This window comes from Mustela putorius, unplaced genomic scaffold (genome assembly GCF_011764305.1).
Source record: "Mustela putorius furo isolate JIRA1106 unplaced genomic scaffold, ASM1176430v1.1 tig00000224_pilon_pilon_pilon, whole genome shotgun sequence".
Lineage (NCBI taxonomy): Eukaryota > Metazoa > Chordata > Mammalia > Carnivora > Mustelidae > Mustela > Mustela putorius.
The window spans coordinates 25,079,640-25,091,909 of NW_025421321.1; the positions used below are offsets into that span (position 1 = coordinate 25,079,640).

At 36.4% G+C, this 12,270-nt stretch overlaps 1 protein-coding gene across 1 annotated transcript in view; it reads left to right on the forward strand.

Annotated features, from left to right (window-relative positions):
- CFAP36 (cilia and flagella associated protein 36) overlaps window positions 1-12,270 on the forward strand; it is a 31,637-nt gene that overhangs the window by 4,416 nt on the left and 14,951 nt on the right. The window lies entirely within an intron of this gene.

Consider the following 12,270-nt stretch of genomic DNA (forward strand, 5'->3'; position numbering starts at 1 on the left):
AATGCAGTTAAAAAGGAACTTTTCGACTGCAGAACTAGGATAGATCACAGTTTTTATTTATATACACTGTTCTATTGTTTTATTTATGTATTACTGTTGTATTTATATAGATCTCTGACAGTTTATCAGTTGCCTCTTTTTTAATCTTAGCAGTTTTATAGTGCACAGTTCCTGGGGCTTCCTTCCCTTGGAGCTATTTTTTTTTTTTAAATTGTGTAGATTTTGTAGAGATCTATTTATTTGTTTATTTTGAGGGAGAGAGAGAGGAAGAGAGAAGGAGAAAGAGAGAGAGAATACAGGGGCCAGGGGCAGAGGGAGGAGGAGAGAGAATCTCAAGTAGACTTTGTGTTGAGCATGGAGCCAGATATGGGCCTCCATCTCATAACCCATGACCTGAAGCGAAACCAAGAGTCTGACAGTTAACTGATCTACCTAGGCACCCCTGGAACTACTTTTATTGTCTCATTAGTTCTGCAGTGCTGATTTGAAATAGATATTATGTGTATTTGTAACATATTTACTGAGGGCTCATGTTAGCTGCTGTTTTAGACACTTGACACGTATTATGTCATTTAACCTTGCTGCTGCCCCTTAAGATTTTGGCACTGTTTTATTTCCACTTAGAAGTGAAAAACCTAACGCACAGCTATGTTAAGTGACTAGTGCAAAGTCCACTGCTAAGTAAGTAGTAGTGCAGGATACCATACCAGCCCAGGCACTCCCAACTGTAAGCCCTTGCTCAGAAGCCTTCTCAACAAGTTGCTTTAGCTTTCCATCTTCTCTAAATAAACTGTAATTCCTTAGCCTGATGATAGTGAGGATTGTCTGTGATGTGACCCTAAATTAGATTTTCAGTCTCCTCCTGCTGTAGTTCCCTGATATGTTATGTACTATTGTTATTCCAGGCCACTTGATCTTGTAAGCATCCATGCATCTGGATTTGCTCATGCTATTCCCTAACCCTGGAATGTTTGGCCCTCACCTCCCCACCCCAGTATTTTTTCCTTACCAGATAAATCCTTTTTATCATGAGGGCCTTGCTAAAATGTTACTTCTTGTGGCAATTTTCTCAATCTCTGGTATGCTAGGGTGGACCAGCACTCATTCTATCTCACTGGACATTTTCACATTTTTGGTACTCTGCCCCAAATTATAGTTTCTTAGAAGTCTATTTGCCTTACTAGATTATAAATCCTTTGAGATGTTTTTAGTATCTTTGTATTCCCGATGTCTCATCTCATAGATGTGAACCTAGTTAGTAGTAGGTAGTTCTTAATAAATGTTTCTTAACTTAAATTACTTTTTATCATGGCCTAGAAGAGGGTGCTTTGACTACTGTTTAATCCAGTGCTTCCTACTATACTTCTCTATTATACAAGTTTTCTTATTTTGCAATCATCTCTGATTCTAGAGATAGAACATCTTTAATATAACATGACATTTTGAAAAAATGTTTAAATATTATTGGTATGCCCCAACTAATGTAAATAAGTATCTGGTTTTATTCATTAATAATGCTATAAAGCAAAAGTTGTTTTAAAGTTCACCAATAGCTTTTATTTTTTATGTACCATAAATTTAGTTTAAGGAGTAATAATAGGATTTATTTTCTTCTCCTTTTTAGGTGGGCAGGAATAATTTGAAAATTATTAACTACTATTTAGGTTTCTTTTAAGATGTTGATATTTGTTTTTCAGGAATGTTTTCTACATTGGTGAATATTTGTCAACCTCTCAATTAAGTCATTATGAATAAGCCTGAATTACTTTGTGAATAAAGATGTTCATGCTAATAGCAGACATATCCACCTTTTGTTTTCATTATTCAGATAACTTTATTTTTTTTATTAAAGATTTTATTTATTTACTTGACAGAGAGAGAGATCACAAGTAGTCAGAGAGGCGGACAGTGGCGGGGGGACAGGTTCCCCACTGAGCAGAGAGCGCAATGTGGGGCTCGATCCCAGGACCCTGAGATCATTACCTGAGTCTAAAGCAGAGGTTTAACTCACTGAGCCTCCCAGGCACCCCCATTATTTGAATAACATTAAATTGAATGAAGATGTTCAGAATTTTAAAATACTGTTTTCAGATCAAGAGTAACACATCTTTCTCTTTTGTTCTGCAATGCAGTACCTTTTGATTTATTTGGAGTTGATTGGTAATATGGTCTTGCTATGTACAAGGAGGCAAGCCTTTTGATACAGACAGACCTAGATTTGAGTCCTAGATCTTTCATTTACTAGCTGTAAGTTTGTTGTGCTGTTTTCCTTTCTTATCCATTCTGATTCTGTTTCCACATCTGTAAAATCTGGATAGTATCTACTTTGAAAAGTTTTTGCATAATTTAAGAGATAGTGATCATAAAGCATTTAGCACAATAATTGACATTTATAAGGTGGTCTATAAATGGAAACACCTCCTAATTAATACTAGCTATTTTGGTGGTTGATTAGCAGTGTGCTAATTAGGCCAGGGTCATTGGTTCAATCCCCATGTGGACTAGTTAGCTGTATTCTCTTCTGGAGCAAACACTTAGCATCGAATACTGAATAGCAACATGATTTAAATCAGCACAAGGCTATCCCCATTACCAGAAAAACAATTCAAAGCTATTTTATTTACTACTTTGCAGCAATAATGTAGTTTTTTTTTTTTTTTAAATTTTATTTATTTATTTGACAGACAAGTAGGCAGGTAGGCAGAGACAGAGATAGGAGGAAGCAGGCTCCCTACTGGACAGAGAGCCTGATGCGGGGCTCGATCCTAGGACCCTGGGATCATGACTGGAGCTGAAGGCAGAGGCTTTAACCACTGAGCCACCTAGGTGCCCTAATAATATAGTCTTTATACAGAAAGATCAGAATGCTGAGTCCATTATGCCACTGTAGGGTGCCTACGAATTAACTCAAGAAACGAGTTGCTTGTCCTTAGTTATTGAGTAGGTAATTTTTATTTTGTTTTGGTTTGGTTTTGATTGTTTAAACCAGCTCCCATTGCATTATACTGCTGAAGCCCATTAGCAAAATTCTTTTCTCCTGTTTGGTCATCATTATGCCTAGGCCACTGCTCCTGCCATACTCTGTTTATTGAAGTCAGCAGGAGTAGCGAGTGTATCAGTAGAAGAACTCTGGTTTAAGACAACAACAACAAAAAACCTGTGAGAGCATTTTTTCTGTTGAATCTGTGATTTCTTAAAACATGCTCATGAATTAACTGTTCAGAAAATATGATATTATAATAACTACTGAGATATTTACTATTTCAGTCACCTTCAGTTGAATTTTGTAATTTTGTGGTGGTTTCCAACCGAAGTAGGCAAAAATGACTTCCTTCGTTATGACTTCCTTGTGATTTTTTGTTGAGGGTAATCATCATCATTGATTTCTATGCACTGTATTGCAAAAGACTGCTATACAGTAAGAGACAAACAGTATTTTTTGCTTTTCATACTTGATTTGTTTTGACTTTTAGAACGTAAAAATTAACACTTTCAGAAACATTTGTGTTATGGTAGTAATTTGGCAAAATTATGATGTTTTTCCAATAACCTGGATCATTGAAAAGATTACATATGTGGTATAACTTTCATTTTCTAAAAATACACACAGGATAGGGGTGCCTGGGTGGCTCAGTGGGTTAAAGCCTCTGCCATCAGCTTGGGTCATGGTCTCAGGGTCCTGGAATTGAGCCCCGCATGGAGCTCTGCTCTGCAGAGAGCCTGCTTCCTCCCTCTCTCTCTGCCTGCCTCTCTGCCTACTTGTGATCTCTGTCAAATAACTAAATAAAATCTTAAAAAAAAATAAAAAATAAAAATACACACAGGATAATTAACAATATTTTGTGTGAGTACTAGTAAGATTTTAAAAATTAATAGGTTTTAAAAGTTTTATAAAGATTTTCTTTTCTTTTTTTTAAGATTTTATTTCTTTATTGGAGAGAGAGAAAGGGAGCGCAAGAGCAGGGCGAAGGGGCAGAGGAATCTCAAGCAGGCTTCACGCTGAGCTGGAGCCTGACCCAGGGCTCTATGCGGATCTCCATTTCATCATCCTGAGATCATGACTTGAGCTGAAATCAAGAGTCCAACACTTAACCGACTGAGCCCCATAGGCGTCCTAATAGGGATTTATTTTTAGAACAGTTTTAGGTTTACAGAAAATTAAGCAGATAGTACAATGTCCCTTATTACTAACATCTTTCATTAGTATGGTATATTTGTTAAAATTGAGGAGGCAGCATTGAAACATCATCATCGGGGCGCCTGGGTGGCTCAGTGGGTTAAGCCTCTGCCTTCGGCTCAGGTCATGATCTCAGGGTCCTGGGATCAAGCCCTGCATCGGGCTTTCTGCTCAGCAGGGAGCCTGCTTCCTCCTCTCTCTCTCTGCCTGCCTCTCTGCCTCCTTGAGATCTCTGTCAAATAAATAAATAAAATTAAAAAAAAAAAAGAAACATTATCATCATCATTATTATTTTAACTAATGTCCGAGGTTGACATTAAGTTTACTCTTTGTGTTCTGCAGTTTTGTGGATTTTGCCAAATACACAGTGTCACATATCCACCATTATGGTATCTTACAAAATACTTTCACTGTCTTTTTTTTTTTTAATAAGATTTTATTTATTTGACAGGCAGAGATTACAAGTAGTCAGAGAGGCAGGCAGAGAGAGAGAGGAGGAAGCAGGATCCCTGCTGAACAGAGAGCCAGGACACTGGGATCATGACCCGAGCCGAAGGCAGAGGCTTTAACCCACTGAGCCACCCAGGCGCCCCAATACTTTTACTGTCTTAAAAGTCCCCTGTATCCTACATCTTTATCCTTTCCATCCTTGCTCCTGGCAACCACTGCGTTTTACAGGCTCTCTCGTTTGCCTTTTTCAGAATATCATATAATTGGGATCATGTAGCATATACCTTTTCAGACTGGCTTCTTTTGCTAAGCAGTATGAAATTAAGGTTCTTTCATTTTATTTGTTGTTTGATAGTTTGTTTCTTTTTATTGCCGAATAACATTCTTTTATATGGATGTACCACAGTTTATCAGTCTACCTTTTGAAGAACATTTTGGTGTGTTCCAGTCTTCGGTAATTATGAAAAGGCTGCTACAAATATTCATATTTATGTGGACAAAGTTTTCAATTCATTTGGGCAAATAAAATCTAGGAGCAAGATTGCTGGTTTATACAGTAAGATTAAGTTTAGCTTTGTAAGAAATTTCCAAAGTCTCTTCTAAAGTAGTTGTACCATTTAGAATTTTCACCAGCAGTGAATGGGAGTTCCTGTTGCTGTACATCTTCAGCAGCACTTCATATAGTCAGTTTTTTGCATTTTAGACATTCTAATTAGGTTTATAATGGTTTACTTTTGCCCATTTTATTTTATTATTATATTTTTAATATTTTATTTATTTATTTGTCAGAGAGAGAGGGAGAGAGAGCGAGCACAGGCAGACAGAATGGTAGACAGAGGCAGAGGGAGAAGCAGGCTCCCTGCCAAGCAAGGAGCCCGATGTGGGACTCGATCCCAGGACGCTGGGATCATGACCTGAGCCGAAGGCAGCGGCTTAACCCACTGAGCCACCCAGGCGTCCCACTTTTGCCCATTTTAAAATTGAGTTGTTTTCTAGTAGTTGAGTTTAAGAGTTCTTTGTATACAATTTTTGATGCAAGTCTCCTTTATCAGGTATGTGTTTTGCAAATATTTCACAAAATGTTCTTCTGTGGCTTGTCTTTTCTTTCTCTAACAGTGTCTTTCACCAAGTGGAAGTGTTTTATTTTATTTATTTAAATTTTTTATTTATTTATTTTTTAAAAAGATTTTATTTATTCATTTGACAGACAGAAATCACAAGTAGGCAGAGAGGCAGGCAGAGAGAAAGGGGGAAGCAGGCTCCCCGATGAGCAGAGAGCCTGATTTGGGGCTCCATCCCAGGACTCTAGGATCATGACCTGAGCCGAAGGCAGAGGCTTTAACCCACTGAGCCACCCAGGCACCCCTTTTTATTTTATTTTAACGAAGTATGTGATTTATCAGTTTTCTTTCATGGATTATACTTTTGCTGTTGTATCTTCAGAAGTCATTGCCAAACTCAGGGTTATCTAGATTTTCTCTATGCTATCTTCTAGAAGTTTTATGTTTTTGTTTTTTACATTTAACTCTATGTTCCACTTTGAGTTAATTTTTGTGAAAGGTGTAAAGTCAATATTTAGTTTCTTTTCTTTTTTTGGCATGTAGATTTCTAGTTCTTGTAGCACCATTTGCTGGAAAGATTATCCTTTCTCCATTGGATTGCCTTTTTTTTTTTTTTTTTTGTCAAAGATCAGTTGACAGTGTTTGTGTTGGTCTATTTTCAGGCTCTTTCTGTTCCATTAATTTATTTGTCTACTCTTTCACCCATATCACAGTGTCTTGATTATTGTAGTTTATAGTAAGTCTTGAAATCAGATAGTGTCAGTCCTTTGACTTTGTTCTTTTTCAATATTATGTGGCTATTCTGGGACTTTGGACTTTTCATTTAAATTTTAAATTCAGTTTGTTGCTGTCTACAAAATAATTTGCTGGATTCTGTTTGGGTTGCATAAATCCACAGATCAAATTAGGAAGAACTGACATGTTAACAGTGTGGATGGAGTCTTTTTATCTATGAACAAAGAATATCTCCATTGATTTACAATCCCTTTGATATCTTTCATCAGAGTTTTTAAGTTTTCTGCATATAGATCTTCTGTGTTTTTTGTTAGATTTATTCCCAAGTACTTTCTTTTATTGTGGAGTTAATGTAAATTGTATTGTGTTTTGTATTTCATTTTCCCATTACTCATTGCAGGTATATAGGAAAACTTGTATAGTAACCTTATATTCTGCAGACTTGCTAGAATTACTTACTAGTTCTTTATTTGATTTCTTTATTTCCTTATTTAATTTCTTTAAACTGATTCTTTGGGGGCGCCTGGGTGGCTCGGTGGGTTAAAGCCTCTGCCTTTGATTCAGGTCATGAACTCAGGGTCCTGGGATCGAGCCCCACATCAGGCTCTCTGCTCAGCAAGGAGCCTGCTTCCCCCTTTCTCTCTCAGCCTGCCTCTCTGTGCCTACTTGTGATCTCTGTCTGTCAAATAAATAAAAAAAATCTAAAAAAAAAGTAAGATAAAATAAACTGATTCTCTAGGATTATCTATAGACAGTCCTATCATCTGTGAAGAAAAACTGTTTTTTATTTCTTTCTTCCTAATCTTTGTACCCTTAATTTCCTTTTCTTAATGCATTAGCTAGGACTTCAGTATAATGGGGAATGGGAGTGGTGGGAGGGAACTCGTTTCTGATCTTAAAGGGAAAGCATCTATTTTCTCACCATTAAGTATAATGTTAGTTGTCAGTTTTTTTTTTTTTTAAAGATTTTATTTATTTATTTGACAGACAGAGATCACAAGTAGGCAGAGAGGCAGGCAGAGAGAGAGGAGGAAGCAGGCTCTCCGCGGAGCAGACAGCCCGATGAGGGGCTCGATCCCAAGACTCTGGGATCATGACCTGAGCCGAAGGCAGAGGCTTTAACCCACTGAGCCACCCAGGCGCCCCTAGTTGTCAGTTTTTTATAGATGTTCTTTATCAGGTCAAGGAAATTCCTATCTATTCCTCATTTGCTGAAAGTATTATCATGAATGAATGTTGGATTTTGTCAAATCCTCTTCTGCATCTATTGATATGACAGTGTGATCTTTCTTTTTTAGACTTTTCATGTGATTAATGAATTACATTAATTAATTTTTGGGCGTTGAACCAACTTGCATAACTAGAATAAATCCCTCTTGGTCATGGTGTATAATTGTTGGGATTTAATCTGCTAGTATTTTGTTGAGTATTTTTCTATCTGTGTTCATGAGAAATACTATTCTTTCTTGTAGCATTTTTGTCTGATTTTGGTATCAGTGTAATGTTGGCTACATAAAATAAGTTAGGGAGTATTCTCTGCTTCTATTTTTAGGAAGAGATTGTGAGGAATTGGTGATTTTTTTTTTTTTTTGAGGATTCTTATCTAAGGGCAAATTTTCATATGCATGTTCAAATACATGTAAATCCTACCCTGAATCATTCAGGGAGGGCTGGTGGGACAATAGCATGGACACTGAATAAGTTATGTGTAGCAGGGAAAGTGGATTTTAAAGTCATACTTTTTTTCTCCTCAATAATTTGAATCAATAGAAAGGCTTTTATATCAGTTCTGTAGGTTATGCTATTTAACTTCTACAAATAAATATGTGATTATTATTATTTTGAGAAATAATATGAATCTATAACTTTTCTTCAAAGTTTGATCTTTTTTATTTTATGGAGAATTGTGTAATTTCTTCATTAAATATTTGGTAGAATTTACCGGGGGACCCAGCTACGCCTGGAGCTTTCTGTTTTGGAAGGTTATTAATTATTGGTTCCTTCTTTTTAAAGATGGAGTTAGCGTATTCCTGTCTTTCTATTACCTTATTCAGATTGTCTATTTCTACTTGTATGAGCTTGGCTGATTGTGTTTTTCAAGGAAGTGGTCCATTTTGTCTAGGTTAAGATGTTTGTGGACATAGAGTTGTCAATAACATTTCTATATTATCCTTTTAAAGTCTCTTGCATCTGTAGTAATGCACCCTTTTTCATTCCTGATATTAGTAATTTATGTTTTTTCTCTCTTTCGTTCATAGTTAACCTAGCTAGAGGTTTATCAGTTTTTTTTTTTAAAGATTTTATTTATTTATTTGACAGAGAGAGATCACAAGTAGGCAGAGAGGCAGGCAGAGAGAGAGAGGAGGAAGCAGGCTCCCTGCTGAGCAGAGAGCCCAACGTGGGACTCGATCCCAGGACCCCGAGATCATGACCTGAGCTGAAGGCAGCGGCTTAACCCACTGAGCCACCCAGGCACCCAGGTTTATCAGTTTTATTGATACTTTTGAAGAATCAACTTTTAGTTTTGTTGATTTTCTACTTTAAATTTAATTCATTTCTTCTCTAATTTCTACTGTTTTTTTTTTTCCTGTGCTTACTTTGGATTTAATTTCTTCTTCTTCTTCTTCTTCTTCTTCTTTTTAAAAAGATTTTATTTATTTATTTGACAGACAGAGATCACATGTAGGCAGAGAAGCAGGCAGAGAGAGAGGAGGAAGCAGGCTCCATACTGAGCAGAGAGCTCTATGTGGGCCTCCATCCCAGGACCCTGCATGACCCAAGCTGAAGGCAAAGGCTTTAACCCACTGAGCCACCTAGGCGCCCCTAATTTATTCTTTTTGTAGTTCCTGAAGTGAAAGCTTAGATTATTGATGTTAGATATTTCTTCTTTTTAAATATATGCTTTTAATGCTGTAAATTTTCTCTGAACACTACTTTAGCTGTACCCTGAAAATTTCAATAAGTTGTATATTCAGTTAGGAATATTTTAGGAATTTCTCTTAGACTACAGTTGACCTTTGTACACAGGTTTGAACTGTGTGGGTCCACTTCTACACAGATTTATTTTTAAAATAAATACAGCACAGTACTATAAATGTATTTTCTCTTCCTTATGATTTTCTTTTTTAAATTTTAATTCCAGTATAGTTAACATAAAGTGTTATATTAGTTTCAGGTGTAGAACATAGTGATTCAACAATTCTATACATTACTTAGTGCTCATCATGATAAGTGTACTCTTAATCCCCTTCACCTATTTCATTCTCCCCTCACCCACCTCCCTCTGGTAACCATCAATTGATTATCTGTAGTTAAGAATCTGTTTTTTGGTTTGTCTCTTTTTTCCCTTTGTTTTTTTGTTTCTTAAATTTCACATATGAGTGAGATGATATGGTATTTGTCTTTAGCTCACTTGCTTATTTCACTTAGCATTATATTTTCTAGATCCATCCATGTTGCTGCAAATGTCAAGATTTCATTATTTTTTTATGGCTGAATAATATTCCATTGTAGCTATATACCACCTCTTCCTTATCCATTCATCTATCAGTGTGTACTTGGGCTGCTTCCATAATTTGTCTATTGTAAATAATGCTGCAATGAACATAGTGATACCTAGATCTTTTTGAATTAGTGTTTTTTTTTTTTTCCCTTGAGTAAATACCCAGTAGTGGAATTACTGGGTCCTATAATATTTCTATTTTTAATTTTTAATTTTAATTTTCTATTTTTAATTTTTAATATACTAGTTTGTATTCCCACCATCTGCGCCTGAGCGTTCCTTTGTCTCTACATCCTCGCCAACACTTGTTGTTTCTTGTGTTTTAATTTTAGCCATTCTGACAGGTATATGGTGATAGCTCATTGTGGTTTTGATTTGCGTTTTCCTGATGATGAATGACATTGAGCATCTTTTCCCGGATCTCTTGGCAACTCCGTATGTCCTTGGAGAAATGTCTGTTCATGTCTTCTGCCCATTTTTAATTGGATGATTTGTTTTTTGGTGTTGTGTAAGTTCTTTGTATATTTTGGATACTATCTCTTTATTGAATATGTCCTTTGCAAATATCTGCTCCCATTCAGGAGTTTGCCTTTTAGTTTCCATATGATTTTTTCTTTCTTTCTTTCTTTCTTTCTTTCTTTTCTTTTTTTTTTTAAGATTTTACTTATTTATTTGACAGAGAGGGAGAGAGTGAGCGAACACAAGCAGGCAGAGTGGAAGGCAGAGGGAGAGAGAGAAGCAGACTCCCCGCCGAGCAAGGAGCCTGTTGTGGAACTAGATTCCAGGACCCTGGGATAATGACCCGAGCCAAAGGCAGCCGTTTAACTGACTGAGCCACCCAGGCGTTCCTCCATATGATTTTCATAATAACATTTTCTGTTCTGTAGCTTATTGTTAAGAATGCAGCAGTAATACATATAACATATGCAATATGTATTAATGGGGTGTTTATGAATTGGTAAGGCTTCTGGCCATCAGTAGGCTATTAGTAGTTTAAGTCTGGGGCAGTCAAGAATTATATGCAGTTATTGGACTGCATAGGGGTCAGTGCCCCAAGCCCCACCTTATTTAAGTTTTGACTGAACTTTTTTTACTCATATATTATTTAGAGGTGTGTTGTTTAACCTCCAATTATTTTAGTTTTTTCCAGTTATCATTCTGCTCTTGATGTCTAGTTTAATTCCATTGCAGTCTGAGAGGATACTTTGTATGATTCCTATTCTTTTAAATTTATCGAGATGTGGGGCGCCTGGGTGGCTCAGTGGGTTAAGCCACTGCCTTTGGCTCAGGTCATGATCTCAGGGTCCTGGGATCGAGCCCCATATCGGGCTCTCTGCTCAGCAAGGAGCCTGCTTCCTCCTCTCTCTCTGCCTGCTTGTCATCTCTCTCTGTCAAATAAATAAATAAAATTAAAAAAAAAATGTATCAAGATGTGCTTTATGGCCTAGAATGTAGTCTATTTGGGTGAATTTTTCATGTGTGCCCAAGAGGAATGTGTATTTTTCTGCTTTTGGAGAAATGTCAATTTGATCCAGTTTACTGAAGGTGTTGTTCAGTTCAGTTGTGTCCTTTCTGATTTTCTGCCTGCTGGATCTGCCCATTACCGATAGAGGGTATTGAAGTCTCCAACTGTAATCATGAATTCATCTTTTTCTCTTGGTAGTTATGTCTGTTAATGGAATACTGTAAGTACATGAAATCACTTGTACCTTTCAAAACTATGGTATGATGAACTTTAAGAAGAGATAATAATAGGGCAACCTAAAGCTAAGTGTGAATATATTTGAATGTCTTATACACTCATGTAAATCAGATTCCTAAATACTCAGTGTTCATTTTTTGTTAATGTGCTTTTCTCAAACGTAGATACTATCATATTTACTTTACCTCATAGTCTTCTGTCAAAGTAGTTTGACATTTCAATTAATTAAATGGATACTTAAGACTGTTGTTGTTTTTAAAGTACTTGCCAGTTTTTGAAGTAACTCTTGTATTTAGTTCCTCTAAGTGCCTTTAGCAGAAGCTCTTATCCATTTCCTTGAACTGGAAGAATCTCACTACTGTACAGTTGTCAGGTTTAGTGCACCATTTTGATATTTAACCAGCCTCAACATGATCAGAACAATAACTTTATAGGTACTTTTCAGTTTAAAAAGTGCCTTCTCATCTTATTTAATTCCAACACCCGGCCAGAAAGTTATGATTGTATTTCTTTCATGCTAAAATGCTAATTTTTCATATTGTAATACCTCTGAAATGAGAATGTATTTTACACTAAATGACATGTTATAATTTAATTGGTGGGGTTTTTTCTTTTCTAGTTGGTGCAAGAAGTAAAGCCTTAT